This window comes from Nerophis ophidion, linkage group LG28, assembly GCF_033978795.1.
Source record: "Nerophis ophidion isolate RoL-2023_Sa linkage group LG28, RoL_Noph_v1.0, whole genome shotgun sequence".
Classification (NCBI taxonomy): domain Eukaryota; kingdom Metazoa; phylum Chordata; class Actinopteri; order Syngnathiformes; family Syngnathidae; genus Nerophis; species Nerophis ophidion.
In genome coordinates this window covers 13,463,984-13,490,552 of record NC_084638.1, presented here as the reverse complement: position 1 = coordinate 13,490,552, position 26,569 = coordinate 13,463,984, and the positions used below count along the sequence as shown (strand labels likewise).

The following is a 26,569-nucleotide window of genomic DNA, read 5'->3' as shown; positions in this document are numbered from 1 at the left end:
CTGTAGTTGTTTGTTCATCCATCATCCATCCATCATTTTCCGCTTATCCAAGGTCGGGTCGCGGGGGCAACAGTCTAAGCAGGGAAACCCAGACTTCCCTCTCCCCGGCCACTTCGTCTAGCTCTTCCCGGGGGATCCCGAGGCGTTCCCAGGCCAGCCGGGAGACATAGTCTTCCCAACGTGTCCTGGGTCTTCCCCGTGGCCTCCTACCAGTTGGACGTGCCCTAAACACCTCCCTAGGGAGGCGTTCGGGTGGCATCCTGACCAGATGCCCGAACCACCTCATCTGGCTCCTCTCCATGTGAAGGAGCAGCGGCTTTACTTTGAGTTCCTCCCGGATGGCAGAGCTTCTCACCCTATCTCTAAGGGAGAGCCCCGCCACACGGCAGAGGAAACTCATTTCGGCCGCTTGTACCCGTGATCTTATCCTTTCGGTCATGACCCAAAGCTCATGACCATAGGTGAGGATGGGAACGTAGATCGACCGGTAAATTGAGAGCTTTGCCTTCCGGCTCAGCTCCTTCTTCACCACAACGGATCGGTACAACATCCGCATTACTGAAGACGCCGCACCGATCCGCCTGTCGATCTCACGATCCACTCTTCCCTCACTCGTGAACAAGACTCCTAGGTACTTGAACTCCTCCACTTGGGGCAGGGTCTCCCCCCCAGCCCGGAGATGGCATTCCACCCTTTTCCGGGCGAGAACCATGGACTCGGACTTGGAGGTGCTGATTCTCATTCCGGTCGCTTCACACTCGGCTGCGAACCGATCCAGTGAGAGCTGAAGATCCCGGTCAGATAAAGCCATCAGGACCACATCATCTTCAAAAAGCAGAGACCTAATCCTGCGGTTACCAAACCGGAACCCCTCAACGCCCTGACTGCGCCTAGAAATTCTGTCCATAAAAGTTATGAACAGAATCGGTGACAAAGGACAGCCTTGGCGGAGTCCAACCCTCACTGGAAATGTGTTCGACTTACTATGCGGACCAAGCTCTGGCACTGATCGTACAGGGAGCGGACCGCCACAATGAGACAGTCCGATACCCCATACTCTCCGAGCAACAACAAGAGACATTTTTGCTTGTATTGCACCAGCTCTTAGCTTTCCAACGAGTTCCATGGCGAGAAGGAAACAGCTAGACTATATCTGTAATAAAGGGAACTATGCACACAACGCGGCTATTATGGAGCCAGGAAAGGGTGAGCTAGTGCCATTCAAACGACCACCTAAAGAAGCTAAAGGAAATTATTTTATGCACTGTGCATATTGCCAAGAACGGTTTACCAGAAAGGTACTGTGGAGACACATGCATCAGTCACCCAGGAAACCAGGAAAGAACCATGTCCAGTCTATGTGCACACACACTCGGCCTGTGCCTCCAAGTATATCCAAACAGTGGGGAGTAATAAGTTCCATTATTTGTGATCCAATCACAGAAATAATTAAAGATGACCATGTCAACACAGATGTTGGGCAGCACTTGTCGAACAGAAGTGGTATGTCAGCAAAAAATCAGCAGTGTCAGAGAGAAGATGCGGGAATTAGGAAGACTGATTCATAATGCAAGGGAAATCTGAGTCCATTTTGTTGTAATTCCATAGAAGTCTTTGAGTCAGGAGGAACAGTGTGTTTTTCGTCCTGGTCGTGGAACTGTGGACCAGCTCTATACTCTCGGCAGGGTTCTTGAGGGTGCATGGGAGTTTGCCCAACCAGTCTACATGTGCTTTGTGGACTAGGAGAAGGCATTCGACCGTGTCCCTCGGGAACTCCTGTGGGAAGTGCTCTGAGTGTATGGGGTATCGGACTGTCTTATTGTGGCAGTCCGCTCCCTGTATGATCAGTGTCAGAGCTTGGTCCGCATTGCTGGCAGTAAGTCGGACACGTTTTCAGTGAGGGTTGGATTCCGCCAAGGCTGTCCTTTGTCACAGATTCTGTTCATAACTTTTATGGACAGAATTTCTAGGCGCAGTCAAGGCGTTGAGGGGTTCCGTTTGGTGGCCGCGGGATTAGGTCTCTGCTTTTTGCAGATGATGTGGTCCTGATGTCTTCATCTGGCCGGAATCTTCAGCTCTCACTGGATCGGTTCGCAGCCTAGTGTGAAGAGACCGGAATGAGAATCAGCACCTCCAAGTCCGAGTCCATGGTTCTCGCCCGGAAAAGGGTAGAGTGCCATCTCCGGGTTGGGGAGGAGACCCTGCCCCAAGTGGAGGAGTTCAAGTACCTAGGAGTCTTGTTCACGAGTGGGGGAAGAGTTGATCGTGGTCATGAGCTTTGGGTCATGACCGAAAGGATAAGATCACGGGTACAAGCGAACGAAATGAGTTTCCTCCGCCGTGTGGCGGGGCTCTCCCTTAGAGATAGGGTGAGAAGCTCTGTCATCCGGGAGGAACTCAAAGTAAAGCCGCTGCTCCTCCACATCGAGAGGAGCCAGATGAGGTGGTTCGGGCATCTGGTCAGGATGCCACCCGAATGCCTCCCTAGCGAGGTGTTTAGGGCACGTCCAACCGGTAGGAGGCCACGGGGAAGACCCAGGACACGTTGGGAAGACTATGTCCCCCGGCTTGCCTGGGAACGCCTCGGGATCCCCCGGGAAGAGCTAGACGAAGCGGCCGGGGAGAGGGAAGTCTGGGTTTCTCTGCTTAGGCTGTTGCCCCCGCGACCCGACCTCGGATAAGCGGAAGATGATGGATGGATGGATGGAGCGATGACGCATTTCCACGGTTCTGACTTCATTCGAGACCATGCGAAGTGTCACTTACAGCCACGGGACTACGAAAACATGCTGCCACCCTTTCAACTATGCTAAACACGACAGACACAGAGATGGACCAGCTGGCCAACTTTCCTGGCCATGGTATTAGAATCCATCGTGAGTTTTATAAGACATTGCGGCTGGCAAAAATCAGCAATGTTTTAATGGTATGTTGTCATCTTTGTTGTTTCCTTTGTCTATATTTTTTCCCCATCCTTTTGTTTGGTTTGAACTCAATTATAAGCTTAAAGGCCTACTGAAAGCCACTACTAGCCACCACACAGTCTGATAGTTTATATATCAATGATGAAATATTAACATCGCAACACATGCCAATACGGCCTTTTTAGTTTACTAAATTACAATTTTAAATTTCCCGGGAGTTTCGTCTTGAAAACGTCGTGTAATGATGACGTGTACGCAAGACGTCACGGGTTTTTAGGAAGTATGAGCGCTGCACACACACACAGCTAAAAGTAGTCTGCTTTAACCACATAATTACACAGTATTTTGGACATCTGCGTTGCTGAATCTTTTGCAATTTGTTCAATTGGTATTGGAGAAGTCAAAGTAGAATGATGGAGTTGGGAAGCTTTAGCCTTTAGCCACACAAACACACGGTGATTCCTTGTTTAAAATTCCTGGAGGTGAATCTTTACTATGGATCACAGCGCGGTCAAGAGAACATGAATCGCGACGGAATGTCAACCAGCAGTTTTCGGTGAGAAAATTGTGGTAAAAAAGTCGCTTCTTACCGGAGAAAAGATGAGCTTGTGCCGTCCATAAAGCTGCCGTCGACTCCCCTGAGACACTGCGCGTCAACACACCCGTGGACACACACCTCCGACTATCAGGTACTGTTAAACTCACTAAAACACTAGTAACACAATAGAAAGATAAGGGATTTCCCAGAATTATCCTAGTAAATGTGTCTAAAAACATCGGAATCCGTCCCAATGCAATCGGGTTTTTTTTGTTTTGTTTTTTTTCTAGTCCGTCGCTATCAATATCCTCAAACACGAATCTTTCATCCTCGCTCAAATTAATGGGGAAATTGTCGTTTTCTCGGTCCGAATAGCACTTTTTGTTGGAGGCTCCCATTAAAAACAATGTGAAAATGTGAGGAGCCATCAACATGTGACGTCATCGTCTGCGACTTCCGGTACAGGCAGGGCTTTGCTCTTAGCACCGAAAGTTGCAAACTTTATCGTGGATGTTCTCTACTAAATCCTTTCAGCAAAAATATGGCAATATCGCATTTCGATCAAGTATGACACATAGAATGGACCTGCTATCCCCGTTTGAATAAGAAAATCTCATTTCAGTAGGCCTTTAATATGGTATGTCTCCCACAGAAAGTGTTGTGGAAACTGAAGAGGAAGATCTTACCAGAGAGGATGAAAACTATTAATTTTCAGGTAATAATTTTTGTGGTTTATTAAATGTGGCCTATGGTAAGCACTCACTCCCTGGTTTTCTTCCGTTGTCATAGTTACCCATTTAGTGTCATGCGCACCTGCCCTTGATTAGTTATCTCCCTATTTAAGACCGCCTTGGTTTGACATTCTTTCATGGACTCTTGTTTGGTTCATGCTACAGTTGACGTCGCTCTTTCCAGCATTGTGGTAACTACCTTCATGTATATTAACTCTCATGCTATTTCAGTTGTTTGTCCGTAGCTCATGCTAGCGCTTTGTTTTGTTTGTTAGTGCCTTCGAGCAAGTGTTTTTGGTTCTTAGTCTGTTTTAGTTAGTATAAATACATTATTGTCCCTACCTCACACTGCGTCCATCTTCGCTGCACCCACGAGTCCCTAGCTCATGCTAGCACTTTGTTTTGTTTGTTAGTGCCTTCGAGCAAGTGTTTTTGGTTCTTAGTCTGTTTTAGTGAGTATAAATACATTATTGTTCCTACCTCACGCTGTGTCCATCTTTGCTGCACCCACGAGTCCCCAACTCATGCTAGCACTTTGTTTTGTTAGTGCCTTCGAGCAAGTGTTTTTGGTTCTTAGTCTGTTTTAGTTAGTATAAATACATTATTGTTCCTATCCTCACGCTGCGTCCATCTTCGCTGCACCCACGAGTCCCTAGCTCATGCTAGCACTTTGTTTTGTTTGTTAGTGCCTTCGAGCAAGTGTTTTTGGTTCTTGGTCTGTTTCAGTTAGTATAAATACATTATTGTTCCTACCTCACGCTGCGTCCATCTTCGCTGCACCCACGAGTCCCTAGCTCATGCTAGCACTTTGTTTTGTTTGTTAGTGCCTTCGAGCAAGTGTTTTTGGTTCTTAGTCTGTTTTAGTTAATATAAATAAATTATTGTCCCTACTTCACGCTGCGTCCATCTTCGCTGCACCCACGAGTCCCTAGCTCATGCTAGCACTTTGTTTTGTTTGTTACTGCCTTCGAGCAAGTGTTTTTGGTTCTTAGTCTGTTTTAGTTAGTATAAATACATTGTTGTTCCTACCTCACGCTGCGTCCATCTTCGCTGCACCCATGAGAGAACAACTCGTCACCACAATGCCACCAATACGTCACAAGAGGGGTCCTTTCCAACCCCTGAGGAGGAAGCGAACCCACCCCCCAAGAGACTGACACAACTTTCAAAAGATGAGGAGGTATCATCAGGAGATCAAACAGGAAAACTATACATAAACTGTTTTGTTGTCTCAAAAATAATGCAAATGCATATGTATACATTGTTCTCTGTGGGTTAGAGACATTATTGCAAACAAATGTATAACTTAAACTTTTAAATTTTTTATTTTCATACGCATATTTTGTATTGTCACTGCCCAGAAAAGGCGACCCTCGACACAGAAAAAGGTGAAGGCTGTCAAGAAGCCATTCATCCCTTCTGGTATTGTACCAGCAAAGAGTGACTGTTTAAAATGTTTAAGGGCCGAACCGGAAGCTCTCCAAAAACCGGGAATGGCAAGCAATGAAGTTTTATGTGTACAACCGCATTTCGGCCTACAAAAGGAGATTGCAGGTAAAATAGTAGATTAAGAGCTAATCAGAAAGACTGATTAGGTAGAACAGTTTTTTATGTCCAATGTTAAGAATAAAAATGTAAATGTGTTTGTATTTTATTTCTGTGGTTTAAGATAATATAAGACAATCTTTTATTGATCCCACAACAGGGAAATTTGGGTTACTTTGTTTACGTGTTTCAAATATTGATAAAAGACCAAAAAAAAATTCTTAAGAAGTGAAACACGTGTAATCCTGGCATTAATAGTTTTGTAATTCTGTATGGTATCCATCCTTAGTTAAAACTAATATTTTTTTCCTTGTCCCCACAAGTGATGATCAAAAACTTGGTCCTCATTTCAAATGATAACCAGTATGTGTGTATGTATATATGTATATATATATAAAAGCAAAATATGAATATTTACATTCAACCGAAAATAGTAATTACTTACCAGTTGTTGTTTAGTCCTTTATCACAATTATTTCAGTAATGTTTAAATATAATATATATGTCCTATGTATGTATGTATATATGTATATTTACATACATATATTATTATAATATAAGAAGTTGTATATAATATATCTAATATACAGTGAATGACATTTATTCATTCAATAAGTGACTCTACTGTGAGGACTAAGCAAACCACAGCAGAGTTACGGCAAATAACTGACGCACTTGGGCAGAAAAAGTGTTAAAACACTCGCGCACTTTGATAAAATGTCATCATAAAGGACTCACCTCCTTGACACGTGTGTGACAAGCGTTCATTTTCATCTTCGTTGCAAAGTTTGCACCTGACCTTCCTTTGTCCCGCTTCTCTTTATGATGAAAAGGTCAGCTCCATGCTGGAGGATACAAACACACAAAATACAAACATCCATAAATACATACATATATATATATATGTATATATACACAAACCCTGTTTCCATATGAGTTGGGAAATTGTGTTTGATGTAAATATAAACAGAATACAATGATTTGCAAATCATTTTCAACCCAAATCAGTTGAATATGCTACAAAGACAACATATTTTATGTTCAAACTGATAAACATTTTTTTTTTTTTTTTGCAAATAATCATTAACTTTAGAATTTGATGCCAGCAACACGTGACAAAGAAGTTGGGAAAGGTGGCAATAAATACTGATAAAGTTGAAGAATCCTCATCAAACACTTGATGAGCATGATTGGGTATAAAAACAGCTTCCCAAAAAATGCTCAGTCTTTCACAAGAAAGGATGGGGCGAGGTACACCCCTTTGTCCACAACTGCGTGAGCAAATAGTCAAAACAGTTTAAAAACAAGGTTTCTCAAAGTGCAATTGCAAGAAATTAAGGGATTTCAACATCTACGGTCCATGATATCATCAAAAGGTTCAGAGAATCTGGAGAAATCACTCCATTTAAGCGGCATGGCCGTGAACTTCGATCCCTCAGACGGCACTGTATAAAAAACCGACATCAATCTCTAAAGGATATCACCACATGGGCTCAGGAACACTTCAGAAAACCACTGTCACTAAATACAGTTCGTCGCTACATCTGTAAGTGAAAGTTAAAGCTCTAATATGCAGAGCGAAAGCCATTTATCAACAACATCCAGAAACGCCGCCGGCTTCTCTGGGCCCGAGATCATCTAAGATGGACTGATGCAAAGTGGAAAAGTGTTCTGTGGTCTGACGAATCCACATTTCAAAGTGTTTTTGGAAATATTCGACATTGTGTCATCCGGACCAAAGGGGAAGCGAACCATCCAGACTGTTATCGACGCAAAGTTCAAAAGCCAGCATCTGTGATGGTATGGGGGTGCATTAGTGCCCAAGGCATGGGTAACTTACACATCTGTGAAGGCACCATTAATGCTGAAAGGTACATACAGGTTTTGGAACAACATATGCTGCTATCTAAGTGCCGTCTTTTTAAGCAAGACAATGCCAAGCCACTTGTTACAACAGCGTGGCTTAGTAAAAAAAAAAAGAGTCTGGGTACTTTCCTGGCCTGCCTGCAGTCCAGACCTGTCTCCCATCGAAAATGTGTGGCGCATTATGAAGCGTAAAATACGACAGCTGAGACCCCGGACTGTGGAACGACTGAAGCTCTACATAAAACAAGAATGGGAAAGAATTCCACTTTCAAAGCTTCAACAATTAGTTTCCTCAGTTCCCAAACGTTTATTGAGTGTTGTTAAAAGAAAAGGTGATGTAACACAGTGGTGAACATGTCCTTTCCCAACTACTTTGGCACGAGTTGCAGCCATGAAATTCTAAGTTAATTATTATTTGCAAAAAAAAAATAAAGTTTATAAGTTTGAACATCAAATATCTTGTCTTTGTAGTGCATTCAATTGAATATGGGTTGAAACGAACTTGCAAATCATTGTATTGTTTTTATATATATATTTATATATATCTATAGCCAAGGGTATTTGGCCACCTGCCTTGACTCACATATGAACTTGAAGTGCCATCCCATTCCCAACCCATAGGGTTCAATATGATGTTTATCCACTTTTTGCAGCTAATACAGCTTCAACTCTTCTGGGAAGGCTGTCCACAAGGTTGCAGAGTGTGTTTATAGGAATTTTCAACCATTCTTCCAAAAGTGCATTGGTGAGGTCACACACTGTTGTTGGTCGAAAAGACCTGGCTCTCAGTCTCCGTTCTAAATCATCGCAAAGGTGTTCTGTGGGGCTCAGGTCAGGACTCTGTGCAGGCCAGTCAAGCTCATCCACACCAGACTCTGTCATCCATGCGTTTATGGACCTAGCTTTGTGCACTTTGGGCGGTATAGCTCGGTTGGTAGAGCGGCTGTGCCAGCAACTTGAGGGTTGCAGGTTCGATTCCCGTTTCCGCCAACCTAGTCACTGCCGTTGTGTCCTTGGGCAAGACACTTTACCCACCTGCTCCCAGTGCCACCCACACTGGTTTAAATGTAACTTAGATATTGGGTTTCACTATGTAAAGCGCTTTGAGTCACTAGAGAAAATGCGCTATATAAATATCATTCACTTCACTTCACACTGGTGCCCAGTCATGTTGGAAGAGGAAGGGGCCCGCTCCAAACTGTTCCCACTAGGTTGAGAGCATGGAATGGTCCAACATGTTTTGGAATCCTGGAGCATTCAAAGTTCCTTTTTACTGGAACTAAGGGGCCAAGCCCAACTTCTGAAAAACAACCCCACACCATAATTCCTCCTCCACTAAATTTCACAATACAGTTTGAAATGTAGCGTTCTCTTGGCAACCTCGTCCACTCAGTCACAGGGAGAACATGCAAACTCTACACAGAAAGATCCCGAGCCCGGGATTGAACCCTGACTACTCAGGACCTTTGTATTGTGAGGCAGACGCACTAACCCCTCTTCCACCGTGCTGCCCATATATAATATAATATAATAAGTTGTATATAATATATTTAATATACAATTAATGACATTTATTCATTCAGTATGTGACTCTACTGTGAGGACTAAGCAGAGTTACAGCAAATAACTGAAGCACATGGGCAGAAAAAGTGTTAAAACACCACTTTTTTAAAATGTCATCATAAAGGACTTACCTCCTTGAAAACGTGTGTGCCAAGGGCTCATTTTCATCTTCATCACAAAGTTTGCGCCTTTCTTTGTCCCGCTTCTCTTTATGATGAAAAGATCGGCTCCATCTTGTCCTGCTGCAGCTGTGTCTGTCACAAAAACTGTGGGCGTTTTAAAAAAAAAAAAAACTGGGGACGTAACACGCCCACACTCTTACATTTACTGTGGGCGTGTCACAAAAAGTGTGGGCGTTTTAAAAAAAAAAAACTGGCCACACTTTTACATTTACTGTGGGCGTGTCACAAAAAGCTGTGGGCGTTTTAAAAAAAACTGGGGACGTAACACGCCCACACTCTTACATTTACTGTGGGCGTGTCACAAAAAGTGTGGGCGTGTCACACACAAACACTCTGACACATTCTGTGGGCGTGTCACAAAAGCTGTGGGCGTTTAAAAAAAAAAAAACTGGCCACACTTTTACATTTACTGTGGGCGTGTCACAAAAGCTGTGGGCGTTTTAAAAAAAACTGGGGGCGTAACACGTCCACACTTTTACATTTACTGTGGGCGTGTCACAGACGCTGTGGGCGTTTTAAAAAAAAAAACTGGGGGCGCCCACAGCTTTTGTGACATGCCCACAGTATATGTGAGAGTGTTTGTGTGTGTGACACGCCCATATTTTTTGTGACACGCCCACAGTATATATCAGAGTTTGTGTGTGTGAACGCCCACGGTTTTTGTGACACGCCCACAGTAAATGTAAAAAGTGTAGGCGTGTCACAAAAACTGTGGGCGTTCATACACACAAACTCTAAAATCTACTGTGGGCGTGTCACAAAATATGTGGGCGTGTCACACACACACAAACACTCTCACATATACTGTGGGCGTGTCACAAAAGCTGTGGGCGTTTTAAAAAAAAAGCTGGGGGCATAACACGCCCACACTCTTATAATTACTGTGGGCGTGTGACAAAAACGGTGGGCGTGTCACACACACACAAAAACACGCTCACACATTCTGTGGGCGTGTCACAAACGCTGTGGGCGTGGCAGGGGAGAAAGGCTGCCTTTAACGTCTTCATGAAGAACACGTGACCTAATGTTTTGCTATCACTCAACCTTTTTTCAGTGATGTAGCCCCTGTGAACATTATTTTAATTCAAGTACCCCCTAATCAGAGTAAATCATTTTTGGTTGAAAAAAAGAGATAAAGAAGTAAAATACAGCCCTATGTCATCTGTTTCTGATTTATTAAATTGTATAACAGTGCAAAATATTGCTCATTTGTAGTGGTCTTTCTTGAACTATTTGGGGGGAAAAAAAGACATACGAATAACTAAAAACTTGTTGAAAAATATACAAGTGATTCAATTATAAATAAAGATTTCTACACATAGAAGTAATCATCAACTTAAAGTGCCCTCTTTGGGGATTGTAATAGAGATCCATCTGGATTCATGAAATTAATTCCAAACATTTCTTCACAAAAAAAAGAAATATTTATGGAACGTGTCCACAAAAAAAATCTAGCTGTCAACACTGAATATTGCATTATTGCATTTCTTTTCACAGTTTATTAACTTACATTCATATTTTGTTGACATATTATTCAATAAATATATTTATGAAGGATTTTTAAATTGCTGCTATTTTTAGAATATTTTTTAAAAATCTCCCGTGCCCTTTGGCATACCTTCAAGTACCCTCATTTGAGAACCACTGATATATAATAGCTCAATATACAGTTTAAAATATATATTTTTTAACGACTCCATTTTTGCATTAAAATCCATAAACAACAATTGTTGATATTATATTATTATTATTATGTTATTGATACTTTGATTGATTAAAACTTATATTAGTAGATTGCACAATACAGTACATATTCCCTACAATTGACCACTAAATGGTAACACCCAAATAAGTTTTTCAACTTGCTTAAGTTCATGGTTGGTTATGCATCCATCCATCCATTTCCTACCGCTTATTCCCTTTTGGGGTCGCTGGCGCCGATATTAATTTCATATTATTTTGTATTTGCATGTCTTTACAAAAACTTTGTACATTTTCCATCCTACGTGTTGTAAAGCTGGGATTTGATTGGAGTTGGGGGTCGGTCTATTTTTTCTTTTAAACCAGGGGTCGGGAACCTTCTTGGCTGAGAGAGCCAAAAAGACAAATATTTTAAAATGTATTTCCGTAAGAGCCATATAATATTTTTTTTTAACACTGAACACAACTAAACACGTGCATTTTTAAGTAAGACCGACGTTTCTAGAGTATAATAGGTCTCTTATTCTTTGTAATAACATTGTTATTCTTAAGATAACTGTGGAGGGGGCGTGGCCTGCGGGCCTGCAGCAAACTGGGGTGTGCCAGGACCGGCCTCGAAATCAGCGCCAGGTGCGTAGATGGCCCACCTTGGCCTTGTTATCAAATCACCTGTCGCTCTGTTATTAGCAGCAGCCAGGAGGAGAGACGGGGTTGGGGCTGGAGCCAGAGCGCGGGCGAGAACGAAAGAGAAAAATACAAATGCTGGAAAGCAACTGAGAGACTTATTGAAAAATAAAACAATATTGTCTGAAGAACCCCCAGGAGGGCAAGCCCCACACTAACCAATAATAAATAAATAACTTCTTACCATTAACGCAACTTCTTGAACAGGTGTGGTAAAAAAACGGATGGATGGATTAAAAATGCATGAGAATGTTTTATATTTTGAACATTATTTTTAACACTGTAATGACAAGTGGAATTATTAATTACACTTGTGTTAAGCAATGTCAGCTCAGATTTATCCGAGAGCCAGATGCGGTCATTAAAAGAGCCACATCTGGCTCGCGAGCCATAGGTTCCCTACCCCCGTTTTAGATCATGGGTGTCAAACTCTGGCCCGCCGTGTAATTTCATTTGGCCCTTGTGGCAATATCAAATTAACATTAGAGCTGGCCCCCCAGTATTATACAGAATTCACCGCTGATACTCATACTTGCCAACCGTCCTGAATTTCACTGTCCCTCCCGAAAAATATTCTCCCGATTACCACCCGGACAACAATATTGGGGGCGTGCCTTAAAGGCACCGCCTTTAGCGCCCTCTACAACCCGTTGTCACTTCCGTTTTCCCTCCATACAAACAGCGTGCCGGCCCAGTCACACAATATATGCGGCTTCTACACACAGGTATGTGAATGCAAGGCATACTTGGTCAACAGCCATACAGGTCACACTGAGGGTGGCCGTATAAACAACTTTAGCACTGTTACAAATATGCGCCACACTGTGAACCCACAGCAAAAAAGAATGACAGACATCCGCACCGTAACACAACATAAACACAACAGAACAAATACCCAGAACCCCTTGCTACAATATAAACCCCCCCCCCCCGCCCTCCCCATTTATTTTCAAAATATATTAGCCTGTGGAAAAATGTCATGTTGATTTTGACCTCAGAAGGCTGCAAATAGAAAAGAGGCATTTAATTTTTTATTCAAATTGTATTTAATTTTTGAATTGAATTGAATTATATTTATATAGCGCTTTTCTCAAGTGACTCAAAGCGCTTTACATAGTGGAACCCAATATCCAAGTTACATTTAAACCAGTGTGGGTGGCACTGGGAGCGGGTGGGTAAAGTGTCTTGCCCAAGGACACAACGGCAGTGACTAGGATGGCACAAGCGGGAATCGAACCTGCAACCCTCAAGTTGCTGACACGGCCACTCTACTTAATATGCCTTTAATGTTTTTTTTTAGTTTGTTTTTTGAACGTTGATTTTGCACTATTAAGTTATATAAGCGTTGCTTGTTCCATATTCAGTGTTAAAGCAAATCAGTGTAGCAAACTGAGCAATAATTATTGATATTATTATTATTATTATTTGAACCTGGATTTTGCATGTGACTATAAAGTTATGTAAGCCTTGCTTGTTCAATATTCAATGCAAAAGTTGTCCCTTTTAAAAGGTTCATTTGTTGAACCTCGGCCCGCGGCTTTGTTCAGTTTAAAATTTTGTCCCACTCTGTATTTGAGTTCGACGCCACTGTTTTAGATTGACATTCTGTGGTTTTTGGAAGTAAGATGTATAAAATACCATCCATCCATCCATCATCTTCCGCTTATCCGAGGTCGGGTCGCGGGGGCAACAGCCTAAGCAGGGAAACCCAGACTTCCCTCTCCCCAGCCACTTCGTCTAGCTCTTCCCGGGGGATCCCGAGGCGTTCCCAGGCCAGCCGGGAGACATAGTCTTCCCAACGTGTCCTGGGTCTTCCCCGTGGCATCCTACCGGTTGGACGTGCCCTAAACACCTCCCTAGGGAGGCGTTCGGGTGGCATCCTGACCAGATGCCCGAACCCCCTCATCTGGCTCCTCTCGATGTGGAGGAGCAGCGGCTTTACTTTGAGTTCCTCCCGGATGGCAGAGCTTCTCACCCTATCTCTAAGGGAGAGCCCCGCCACCCGGCGGAGGAAACTGATTTCGGCCGCTTGTACCCGTGATCTTATCCTTTCGGTCATGACCCAAAGCTCATGACCATAGGTGAGGATGGGAACGTAGATCGACCGGTAAATTGAGAGCTTTGCCTTCCGGCTCAGCTCCTTCTTCACCACAGCGGATCGGTACAACGTCCGCATTACTGAAGACGCCGCACCGATCCGCCTGTCGATCTCACGATCCACTCTTCCCTCACTCGTGAACAAGACTCATAGGTACTTGAACTCGTCCACTTGGGGCAGGGTCTCCTCCCCAACCCGGAGATGGCATTCCACCCTTTTCCGGGCGAGAACCATGGACTCGGACTTGGAGGTGCTGATTCTCATTCCGGTCGCTTCACACTCGGCTGCGAACCGATCCAGTGAGAGCTGAAGATCCCGGTCAGATGAAGCCATCAGGACCACATCATCTGCAAAAAGCAGAGACCTAATCCTGCGGTCACCAAACCGGAACCCCTCAACGCCTTGACTGCGCCTAGAAATTCTGTCCATAAAAGTTATGAACAGAATCGGTGACAAAGGACAGCCTTGTCCTCGTCGTCCTGGTCGTGGAACTGTGGACCAGCTCTATACTCTCGGCAGGGTTCTTGAGGGTGCATGGGAGTTTGCCCAACCAGTCTTCATGTGCTTTGTGGACTTGGAGAAGGCATTCGACCGTGTCCCTCGGGAAGTCCTGTGGGGAGTGCTCAGAGAGTATGGGGTATCGGACTGTCTTATTGTGGCGGTCCGCTCCCTGTATGATCAATTCCAGAGCTTGGTCCGCATTGCCGGCAGTAAGTCGAACACATTGTATAAAATACATTTTTTAAAATACGTGTTTTTTTTTTGCCAGCCAACAAAGATTTACCAAGATCCAAACAGTGTGTGCAAGTAGTGACCTAACCACAACGCTCCCGGGGCAAGAGTGAAGTGTCTTGCTCAAGAGCACAACGGATGTGACTAAGACGCAGAAGACGGTGCTCGAAACCAGGAACTCTCAGGTTGCTGGCACGGCCGCTCTACTAACTGAGCCACTCTGGTCCATATACAAACATAAAACCATGCATACTATGTATAAATATATATACACATTACTATATTTGTATATGAGGGGAAAAATCACAAGACTACTTCATCTCTACAGAACTGTTTCATGAGGGGTTCCCGCAATCATCAGGAGATTTTTTTCAATATTCTGACAATTGAGGGAACCCCTCATGAAACAGTTCTGTAGAGATGAAGTAGTCTTGTGATTTTTCCCACACATACATATTGCGCTCTACCACGGTATCGAGCACTATTCTCCGGATAATCCACTTAAGACATACATTACTATATATACATATTTACATACATATACGCATATTTAAGTTTATATTTGTATATACATATAATTATACATGTATACATATATATATATATATATACACAAACTCCTCTCTGAGCTGCAACCTTATCGTGGTAGAGGAGTTTGCGTGTCCCAATGATCCTAGGAGCTATGTTGTCCGGGGGCATAAAGCCCCCTGGTAGGGTCTCCCAAGGCAAACAGGTTCTAGGTGAGGGATCAGACAAAGAGCAGCTCGAAGACCTTTATGAAGAAGAAACATCATGGACCCAGATTTCCCTCGCCCGGACGCGGGTCACCGGGGCCCCCCTCTGGAGCCAGGCCCGGAGGTGGGGCACGATGGCGAGCGCCTGGTGGCCGGGCCTGTTCCCATGGGGCCCGGCCGGGCACAGCCCGAAGAGGCAACGTGGGTCACCCCTCCAATGGGCTCACCACCCATAGCAGGGGCCATAGAGGTCGGGTGCATTGTGAGCTGGGCGACAGCCGAAGGCAGGGCACTTGGCGGTCCGATCCTCGGCTACAGAAGCTAGCTCTTGGGACGTGGAACGTCACGTCACTGGGGGGGAAAGAGCCTGAGCTAGTGCGCGAAGTCGAGAAATTCCGGCTGGATATAGTCGGACTCACTTCGACGCACAGCAAGGGCTCTGGAACCACTTCTCTCGAGAGGGATTGGACCCTCTTCCACTCTGGCGTTGCCGGCAGTGAGAGGCGACGGGCTGGGGTGGCAATTCTTGTTTCCCCCCGGCTCAAAGCCTGTACGTTGGAGTTCAACCCGGTGGACGAAAGGGTAGCCTCCCTCCGCCTTCGGGTGGGGGGACGGGTCCTGACTGTTGTTTGTGCTTATGCACCAAACAGCAGTTCAGAGTACCCACCCTTTTTGGGAACACTCGAGGGAGTACTGGAAAGTGCTCCCCCGGGTGATTCCCTTGTCCTACTGGGAGACTTCAACGCTCACGTTGGCAACGACAGTGAAACCTGGAGAGGCGTGATTGGGAAGAATGGCCGCCCGGATCTGAACCCGAGTGGTGTTTTGTTATTGGACTTTTGTGCTCGTCACAGTTTGTCGATAACAAACACCATGTTCAAACATAAGGGTGTCCATATGTGCACTTGGCACCAGGACACCCTAGGCCGCAGTTCCATGATCGACTTTGTAGTTGTGTCATCGGATTTGCGGCCTTATGTTTTGGACACTCGGGTGAAGAGAGGGGCGGAGCTTTCTACCGATCACCACCTGGTGGTGAGTTGGCTGCGATGGTGGGGGAGGATGCCGGACAGACCTGGGAGGCCCAAACGCATTGTGAGGGTCTGCTGGGAACGTCTGGCAGAGTCTCCTGTCAGACAAAGTTTCAATTCCCACCTCCGGAAGAACTTTGAACATGTCACGAGGGAGGTGATGGACATTGAGTCCGAGTGGACCATGTTCCGCACCTCTATTGTCGAGGCGGCAGATCGGAGCTGTGGCCGCAAGGTAGTTGGTGCCTGTCGGGGCGGCAATCCTAAAACCCCTTGGTGGACACCAGCGGTGAGGGATGCCGTCAAGCTGAAGAAGGAGTCCTATCGGGTCCTTTTGGCTCATAGGACTCCGGAGGCAGTGGACAGGTACCGACAGGCCAAGCGGTGTGCAGCTTCAGCGGTCGCGGAGGCAAAAACTCGGACATGGGAAGAGTTCGGGGAAGCCATGGAAAACGACTTCCGGACGGCTTCGAAGCGATTCTGGACCACCGTCCGCCGCCTCAGGAAGGGGAAGCAGTGCACTATCAACACCGTGTATGGTGCGGATGGTGTTCTGCTGACCTCGACTGCGAATGTTGTGGACAGGTGGAAGGAATACTTCGAAGACCTCCTCAATCCCACCAACACGTCTTCCTATGAGGAAGCAGTGCCTGGGGAATCAGTGGTGGACTCTCCTGTTTCTGGGGCTGAGGTCGCTGAGGTAGTTAAGGGGCTCCTCGGTGGCAAGGCCCCAGGGGTGGACGAGATCCGCCCGGAGTTCCTTGGGGCTCTGGATGCTGTGGGGCTGTCTTGGTTGACAAGACTTTGCAGCATCGCGTGGACATCGGGGGCGGTACCTCTGGATTGGCAGACCGGGGTGGTGGTTCCTCTCTTTAAGAAGGGGGACCGGAGGGTGTGTTCCAACTATCGTGGGATCACACTCCTCAGCCTTCCCGGTAAGGTTTATTCAGGTGTACTGGAGAGGAGGCTACGTCGGATAGTCGAACCTCGGATTCAGGAGGAGCAGTGTGGTTTTCGTCCTGGTCGTGGAACTGTGGACCAGCTCTATACTCTCGGCAGGGTTCTTGAGGGTGCATGGGAGTTTGCCCAACCAGTCTATATGTGCTTTGTGGACTTGGAGAAGGCATTCGACCGTGTCCCTCGGGAAGTCCTGTGGGGAGTGCTCAGAGAGTATGGGGTATCGGACTGTCTTATTGTGGCGGTCCACTCCCTGTATGATCAGTGTCAGAGCTTGGTTCGCATTGCCGGCAGTAAGTCGAACACATTTCCAGTGAGGGTTGGACTCCGCCAAGGCTGTCCTTTGTCACCGATTCTGTTCATAACCTTTATGGACAGAATTTCTAGGCGCAGTCAAGGCGTTGAGGGGTTCCAGTTTGGTAACCGCAGGATTAGGTCTCTGCTTTTTGCAGATGATGTGGTCCTGATGGCTTCATCTGACCGGGATCTTCAGCTCTCGCTGGATCGGTTCGCAGCCGAGTGTGAAGCGACCGGAATGAGAATCAGCACCTCCAAGTCCGAGTCCATGGTTCTCGCCCGGAAAAGGGTGGAGTGCCATCTCCGGGTTGGGGAGGAGACCCTGCCCCAAGTGGAGGAGTTCAAGTACCTAGGAGTCTTGTTCACGAGTGGGGGAAGAGTGGATCGTGAGATCGACAGGCGGATCGGTGCGGCGTCTTCAGTAATGCGGACGTTGTACCGATCCGTTGTGGTGAAGAAGGAGCTGAGCCGGAAGGCAAAGCTCTCAATTTACCGGTCGATCTACGTTCCCATCCTCACCTATGGTCATGAGCTTTGGGTCATGACCGAAAGGATAAGATCACGGGTACAAGCGGCCGAAATGAGTTTCCTCCGCCGTGTGGCGGGGCTCTCCCTTAGAGATAGGGTGAGAAGCTCTGCCATCCGGGAGGGACTCAAAGTAAAGCCGCTGCTCCTTCACATCGAGAGGAGCCAGATGAGGTGGTTCGGGCATCTGGTCAGGATGCCACCCGAACGCCTCCCTAGGGAGGAGTTTAGGGCACGTCCAACCGGTAGGAGGCCACGGGGAAGACCCAGGACACGTTGGGAAGACTATGTCTCCCGGCTGGCCTGGGAACGCCTCGGGATCCCCCGGGAAGAGCTAGACGAAGTGGCTGGGGAGAGGGAAGTCTGGGCTTCCCTGCTTAGGCTGTTGCCCCCGCGACCCGACCTCGGATAAGCGGAAGATGATGGATGGATGGATGGACAAACACATTTATACATATACAAATATACATACAGTATATATATACACACATACAGTCGTGGTCAAAAGTTTACATACACTTGTAAAGAACATAATGTCATGGTTGTCTTGAGTTCACCAAAAATTTCTACGACTTTTTTTTTTGTAATCGACATACTTGTTGGTCTCAAAAAAACATTCAAGAAGTTTGGTTCTTTTATGAATGTATTATGGGTCTACTGAAAATGTGAGCACATCTGCTGGGTCAAAAGTATACATACAGCAATGTTAATATTTGCTTACAAGCAGAGGTGGGTAGAGTAGCCAGAAATTGTACTCAAGTAAGAGTACTGTTACTTTAGAGATTTATTACTCAAGTAAAAGTAAGGAGTAGTCACCCAAATATTTACTTGAGTAAAAGTAAAAAGTATGTTGTGAAAAAACTACTCAAGTACTGAGTAACTGATGAGTAACCTGTTTGTTTAATGATTACGGCAACAAATAATGCACAAAAACATAAAAATAGCAAGGAGCAAATTCAGAGCCAGGAATATCTCTTAAGCAACTAAAACAATAATATATATTAAATAATACATTAAAATTAAAAAAATTAAGGCACATTGAGCCACAATAACTTAACAGCACCATAGGCTCAGTAGGCATTGATTGATAGATTGATTGAAACTTGTATTAGTAGATTGCACAGTACAGTACATATTCCCTACAATTGACCACTAAATGGTAACACCCCAATAAGTTTTTCAACGTTAATCAATTACTTAATAAATGACCAAGTCGAGGTGATCTACCTCATATATACATACACACACACATAGCATATGTATATATATATACATACATTTATATATACAGTACATAATTTATATTGATTTATTTTGCTGTTTTTGTTCACATGTTGAAGGTGTTTTAATAAATATACATGCATGTTTAACATATAGATTCCTATCTTTCATGAAGACAAGAATATAAATTAGTGTATTACCTGATTCTGATGACTTGCATTGATTGGAATCAGACAGTATAGTACTGATAACGTCCACGTTGTGCCGTATTAGACAGAAAAGTTCCTCTTTACTGTCTAATACCACATGAAAGTCGTTGGTTTTTGGCATCTCATCTGTCCAGCTTCAATATTCGTTTTTATACACTTTACAAGAAATACATTGGCGGCAAACTCCGTAGCTTGCTAGCTTGTTTGCGCTGGCTTTCGGAGACTCTTATTTTGTTAGCGCAGGCGCGATGAAGCGGCGCTTTTATTGTGAAGACAGGAACTGTGCGATCTGTCTTTAGGCTTTTGACGGGAAGTACGGTTGAAATAAAAAGTGTCTTTTTTCCTTTACACTTTTGATTGATTGGTTGAAACTTTTATTAGTAGATTGCACAGTACAGTACATATTTCGTACAATTGACCACTAAATGGTAACACCCCAATAAGTTTGTCAACACGTTTAAGTCGGGTTCTACGTGTGACGGTCACGTGACCGCCTGGCTCTGTTTGATTGGTCCAACGTCACCAGTGACTGCATGTGATTGGTGAAACGCAGGCATGCGTGGATCCTACTTTGAAAAACCAAAACAAACATTAATAGATCGATTAAAAAAAAGCAGGAAGTAGCGAGCTGATTGTAGATAAATGGAGCGGAGTAAAAGTAGCGTTTCTTCTCTATAAATATACTCAAGTAAAAGTAAAAGTATTTTGCATAAAAACTACTCTTAGAAGTACAATTTATCCCAAAAGTTACTCAAGTAGATGTAACGGAGTAAATGTAGCGCGTTACTACCCACCTCTGGTTACAAGTCCCTTGGCAAGTTTAACTGCAAAAAGGTGCTTTTGGTGTCAGAGGTATTTGTTGACAAACCCCATGATGCAGAGAAGAAGGCAGGCATAGAATGGGAAAACATGATTTTAATTTAAATAATAGAACAAGAACAAACAAAAAGCACGTACGTGGGCGGGATAACAAAGTAAGAGAGCTAGCACTGGGATCTACAAAAACAAAAAGGAACTTTAGCATGGAAGCTAGAGGAAGACAAAGAGAAAAACTGGAAATAGCTAATGGCTAACAGAAACAGCTTACCGCTACGACGACCAGGACAAGATGTAGCACGACAGGTAATAGCTGAAATGATGCCAGACAAGACAGGTAGCAAAGACACAAGAGTGACATGAGCTAACGACAATACAATACAATGATCCAGCGCTGACTGGAGGAATAAACCAGGTAAAGTAGGAGCGGGCTGATTGACATCAGGTGTAACCAGATGCCAATCGGTCGCAGCTGAGTGAAAACAGTACACAGGGAGACAAACAGGAAGCTGATCCAAAATAAGAGCACTAGACAGGAATTAAGGACAGGAAATACTAAACACACAGAGGAGAAACTAAAACACAAACAAACTGTCATTGGCAACTCTGACATTTGGTAGCCATCCACAAGCTTGTAGTTGAGTTTTTGACCACTCCTTTTGACAAAATTGGTAAAGTTCGGCCAAATTTGTAGGTTTTCAGACATGAAGTTGTTTCTTCAGCATTGTCCACACTTTGGGAAGGCCATTTTAAACCCTTAAAGGCCTACTGAAATGAGATTTTCCTATTTAAACGGGGATAGCAGGTCCATTCTATGTGTCATACTTGATCATTTCGCCATATTGCCATATTTTTGCGGAAAGGATTTAGTAGAGAACATCCACGATAAAGTTTGCAACTTTTGGTCGCTAATAAAAAAAGCCTTGCCTTTACCGGAAGTAGCGGACGATGTGTGCGTGTGACGTCACGGTGTAGGGCTCCTCACATTGTTTATAATCATAGCCTCCGGCAGCAAGAGCTATTCGGACCAAGAAAGCGACAATTTCTCCATTAATTTGAGGGAGGATGAGGAAAGTTAGAGTGAAGCACAAAAAAAAGAAATATAAGAAAAGGCGACGGCTCCAGGCGGCGGCAGTGGGACCGTTTCAGATGTACTAAGACACATTTACAAGGATAATTCTGGAAGAGATCCCTTATCTTCTTATTGTTTTAATAGTGTTTTGGTGAGATTGTAAAGTCATACCTGACTGCGGTGAACGCCAGTGTCTCTGAGAGAAGCCGAGGAGCCAAGATCACAGCTGCCTTTTTGAGCTGCAGGAGGAGGTCGCGCAATCCACTGAAGTCTCCGGTAAGAGCAGTCTTCTTATCACAATTTTCCCACCCAAAAACTTGCTGGTTGACGTAGAGAAACATGTTCGCTTGACCCCTCTGGGTTAAAGCTTCACAACAAAGAAACACAGGCAGTGTTTCGGTGCTAAAGGCAGCTGCTATCCACCAACAGCGTTCTTCTTTATAGTCTCCAATATTAATTGAAGAAATTGCAAAAGATTAATCAACACAGATGTCCAAAATACTGTGTAATTATGCGCTGAAAAGAGACGACTTTTAGCCGTGTGTGGTGCTGGGACGTCATCATTCCGCGAAGTTTTCAACAAGAAACTCGGCGGGAAATTTAAAATTGTAATTTAGTAAACTAAACCGGCCGTATTGGCATGTGTTGCAATGTTAATATTTCATCATTGATATATAAACTATCAGACTGCGTGGTGGCTAGTAGTGGCTTTCAGTAGGCCTTTAATTCTAGCCTGATTTAGCCATTCCTTTACCACTTTTGATGTGTATTTGGGGTCCTTGTCCTGTTGGAACAACCAACTGCCCGAAAAATTTTAGGTTGTCTTAAAGAATTTGGAGGTAATCCTCCTTTTTCATTGTCCCATTTACTCTCTGTAAAGCACCAGTTTCATTGGCAGCAAAACAGGCCCAAAGCTTAATTCTACCACCACCATGCATGACGGTAGGTGTGTTGTTCCTGGGATTAAAAGCCTCACCTTTTCTCCACCATACATATTACTGGGTATTGTGGCCACACAACTCAAAAATTTCCTCAACATGGACCTTATCTTTGTCCATGTGATACCAAAATTTTTTTTTTTTTTTCAAGAGGAGTGGTCAAAAATTTAACCAGAAGCTTGTTAATGGCTACTAAAATCACCTTATTGCAGTGAAACTTGCCAATGGACATGTAACCAAATATTAACATTGCTGTATGTATACTTTTGACCCAGCAGATTTGCTGATAATGAATTAATAAAATAACCAAATTTCATGATTTTTTTTTTTGTGACCAACAATTATGTTGTTTCTCTAAATATCTAAAAGCATTCATATTCCCTTCATGTCATATTATGCTTCTTCCAGTGCTGTTGTTTTTCGGTTAGAGTTTTTTATCCAATCAGAATTCAGCTAGTTTATGTTGCCATGCTGTACCAAATCTGCCCGAGGCCTTCAGAATCTACAATGCGGGCGTTAGTGCACTGTCAGTGAACAGCCACATACAGTTGATAGACAAGTTGTTGACAGACTGTGATTGGATACTCACTAGAGCAGGGGTCACCAACCTTTTTGAAACCAAGAGCTACTTCTTGGGTACGGATTAATGCGAAGGGCTACCAGTTTGATACACACTTAAATAAATTGCCAGAAATAGCCAATTTGCTCAATTTACCTTTAAACTCTATGTTATTATTAATAATTAATGATTTCTCACAAAAAAATATATATTTTTGATGACATGTTTTAAATAGGTAAAAATCCAATCTGCACTTTGTTAGAATATATAACAAATTGGACCAAGCTATATTTCTAACAAAGACAAATTGTTATGTCTTCTAGATTTTCCAGAACAAAAATGTTAAAAGAAATTCAAAAGATTTTGAAATAAGATTTAAATTTGATTTTGCAGATTTTCTAGATTTGCCAGAATAATGTTTTTGAATTTTAATCATAATAATTTTGAAGAAACATTTCACTAATATTCTTTGTCAAAAAAAAACAGAAGCTAAAATGAAGAATTAAATTAAAATATATTTATTATTCTTTCCAATAAAAAAATAAATTTACTTGAACATTGATTTAAATTGTCAGGAAAGAATAAGAAGGAATTCAAAAGGTAAAAAGGTATATGTGTTTAAAAATCCTAAAATAATTTTTTGAGTTTGTATTTTTTCCTCTAAAATTGTCTTTCTGAAAGTTATAAGAAGCAAAGTAAAAAAATGAATGCATTTATTTAAACAACTGAAAACCAAGTTTTTAAAATATTTTCTTGGATTTTCAAATTTTATTTGAGTTTTGTCTCTCTTAGAATTAAAAATGTCGCGCAAAGCGAGACCGGCTTGCTAGTAAAAAAATACAATTTAAAAAAATAGAGGCAGCTCACTGGTAAGTGCTGCTATTTGAGCTATTTTTAGAACAGGCCAGCGGGCGACTCATCTGGTCCTTACGGGCTACCTGGTGCCCGCGGGCACCACGTTGGTGACCCCTGCACTAGAGTGAGTATCCAATCAAAAGTTTCAATTTGGCAAAAAGCAGGAAGTGTTGACCCACAAAGAAGGAAAACAAAACATTAAGTGGCAGATATATATTGTGATGTTATTAACTCGGTAACATAAGAACTCCATTACCCAGCATGCTACAGTAGTGAAGAGCATGTGCAATAGCTCCGTTTAGGTTGTTGAATGTAGTCTTGCCGTCAGTGGGATGTTGTTGACGAGCACGCTGTGGAGTAAACTTTAAAAACTCAGCCAACACGCCTCGTCTGCATCTTTCAAATCACCAAAATGATTCCCGAGCGCGGCCACCGCTGCTGCTCACTGCTCACCCCCGAATCCCAGGATTGGGTCAAATGCAGAGGGTAATCTCCCCACACCAAGTGTGTGTGTGTGACTGTCAGTGGTACTTTAACTGTTTAACTTTATGATTAGACAAGAAAACACATATATTTGCAAGACCATTTTCAAGAAGAATATTTAATTTATAGAACCCAGTTGGAGCTGGGATGCGTTAACTTGAATCCCCTTTCTATTGAGTTCAAATTTCTTATTAAAGAAATTCATTAAGTCACTGGCCGAGTGGGTGTTGGGTTAGCGATACTACAGTACTGAACAAATATTTAGGATTGCTTTTATTGAGGCGGATGAGATTGGAGTAGTAATTAGTTTTAGCTAAGGTAAACGTGCATTTATAAGTTATTAAACTATGCTTGATGGAAAACCTCAACTTTAGATTAGATAAAGAGCTCTGGTTTCTTCTGTGAAGCAGGGGGTACGCCTTTTAGAGGCCTTTATTTAGCTTTAGCGGTGCTACACTATAAATGGTGTTGCGCAGGGCATCAATAAAGTTATGAGTTTATCGATAGAGCCCACATCATTTGGGAATGGCACCATTACCAAAGGCAGTAGGGCACCAAGAGTTGTAATTGTGGCAGCATTAATGTTGCGGCTGCTAAAGCAGTGGATTTTATTAGCTTGTTGACAATGAGTCAGAACTTAAAATTTTATAAGGTAGTGATCGGACAATACTTTAGTATACGGGAATACCATAACTTTGGAGGTGGTGACACCCCACACAAGGACTAGGTATATTGTATTACTGTTGCAATGTGTGGGTTCATCCATTATTTGTGTAAGACCACAGCTATCAATTACTAGAGCACCACGCACGGAGCGCCTGACAGGGTACTCATGAATTCTAAAATCTCACATTATAAGTATATTATCTGCGTGCGTCACTAGATCAGCGACAAACTCTGAAAATTCACTGATAAAGTCTGAATAGGGCCCAGGGGGGCGGTATAGGTAGAGAGGTAGCGGTGTGACAGACCTCATAAGCACCTCAATTTTTTTATATTCATTACTTAGGTTAGGGCTATGGTTGAATGAATGAATGGTTTATTTTGAGCCATGGAAACAAAACAAAAGAATGACATAAAATACATAAGAAATATATATCCATCCATTTCCTACCGCTTATTCCCTTTGGGGTCGCGGTGGGTTGCTGGTGCCTATCTCAGCTACAATCAGGCGGAAGGCGGGGTACACCCTGGACAAGTCGCCACCTAATCGCAGGGCCGGATTGTAAATAATCAATAATATATACATACATTATATTTACACCAACATTGTAAACATTACATGTGACTAATCTTTTGTAGATGTTTTCATTGGACATTAGTACGACCCTTGCACCCCTTTTAAGGGGACGGGGCAATATGTGCATTCGTATCGTTAGGAGGGGATGCCTCGTTAAAAAGCGGGAAAAATTAATCTGGTTTTAGCCAGGGTTTCACTGAGTCCCTAATGACCTTAGTAACTAATAATGTTTTGGGAGACAATGATTTAATGTTTAAAAAGTCCATATTATAGACAATGGACTGTTTTGAGGAATTTTTGTTAATGTTATCCGTAGTACTGATATTAATTATGTTGCATTTATTTTGTGTAGTGTGCCTTTAAAAATGTTGATCCCATCTAGGAGTTGTTGGTGGGGATCTTGAAATTATTTGCTTGGTGCTGCGATAGATTTAACGCGTCACAATTTGCCACCTAAGTAGAATGCATGTTCACCTTTTGCAGTCACTATAGAATAAAAACATTATGTGAGTTGTGCATTATTCTACGAGAACTACTATGTGTGGAGGAATTTTCCAGGCTGGAGCTAGTTAGGTCTAGCTTAACTGACGACTCACCTGGTTTAACAAACACTGTAATTGCCTGTGTTAGAGCTTGCTCTAGCGTAGTTAGTCAAGTGTGACTTAACCAGTAATCTATACTTCTGGAGAGAGTGGTGGGGTTTTCCTGGTTAGGGTGGTGACCGACCCTCCACCCTACCCAGCCTGGTTTGCCCCCTCAAAGAGAGTCAATTATCAATAAACGTTAGTTCTCGTTCTATACAAAAACTAGCCAGCCACTTGTTAAGCGAGACTAATCTGATATACCTCTCACCATTGCCTCTCGCAGACGGGGGCAGAGACAAGAACTCGATGCCGGGACCGTTTTCTAGCAAGATTACAAATCCTAGCTATGTTCCTCTTTCAATCAATCAATCAATGAATGTTTACTTAAAGAGCACTAAATCACGGGCGTTTCAAAGGGCTGCAGAAGCCACGACCACATCCTCGGCTCAGATCCCACAACAGGGCAAGAAAAAACTCAACCCAA

At 43.5% G+C, this 26,569-nt stretch overlaps 2 protein-coding genes across 3 annotated transcripts in view; one reads left to right on the top strand and one right to left on the bottom strand.

Moving 5' to 3' along the window:
- The window catches only part of LOC133545594 (lactosylceramide 1,3-N-acetyl-beta-D-glucosaminyltransferase A-like), a 31,258-nt gene extending 21,820 nt beyond the window's left edge, over positions 1–9,438 (bottom strand). Inside the window, exons 1-2 of the mRNA XM_061891331.1 lie at positions 9,299–9,438; positions 6,477–6,583 (exon numbers count right to left, since the gene is read on the bottom strand). The gene's annotated coding sequence lies outside the window, so the exon portion shown is untranslated. The remainder of the gene's footprint in view (positions 1–6,476; positions 6,584–9,298) is intronic.
- LOC133545573 (zinc finger protein OZF-like) overlaps positions 1–26,569 on the top strand; it is a 538,609-nt gene that overhangs the window by 147,004 nt on the left and 365,036 nt on the right. The window lies entirely within an intron of this gene.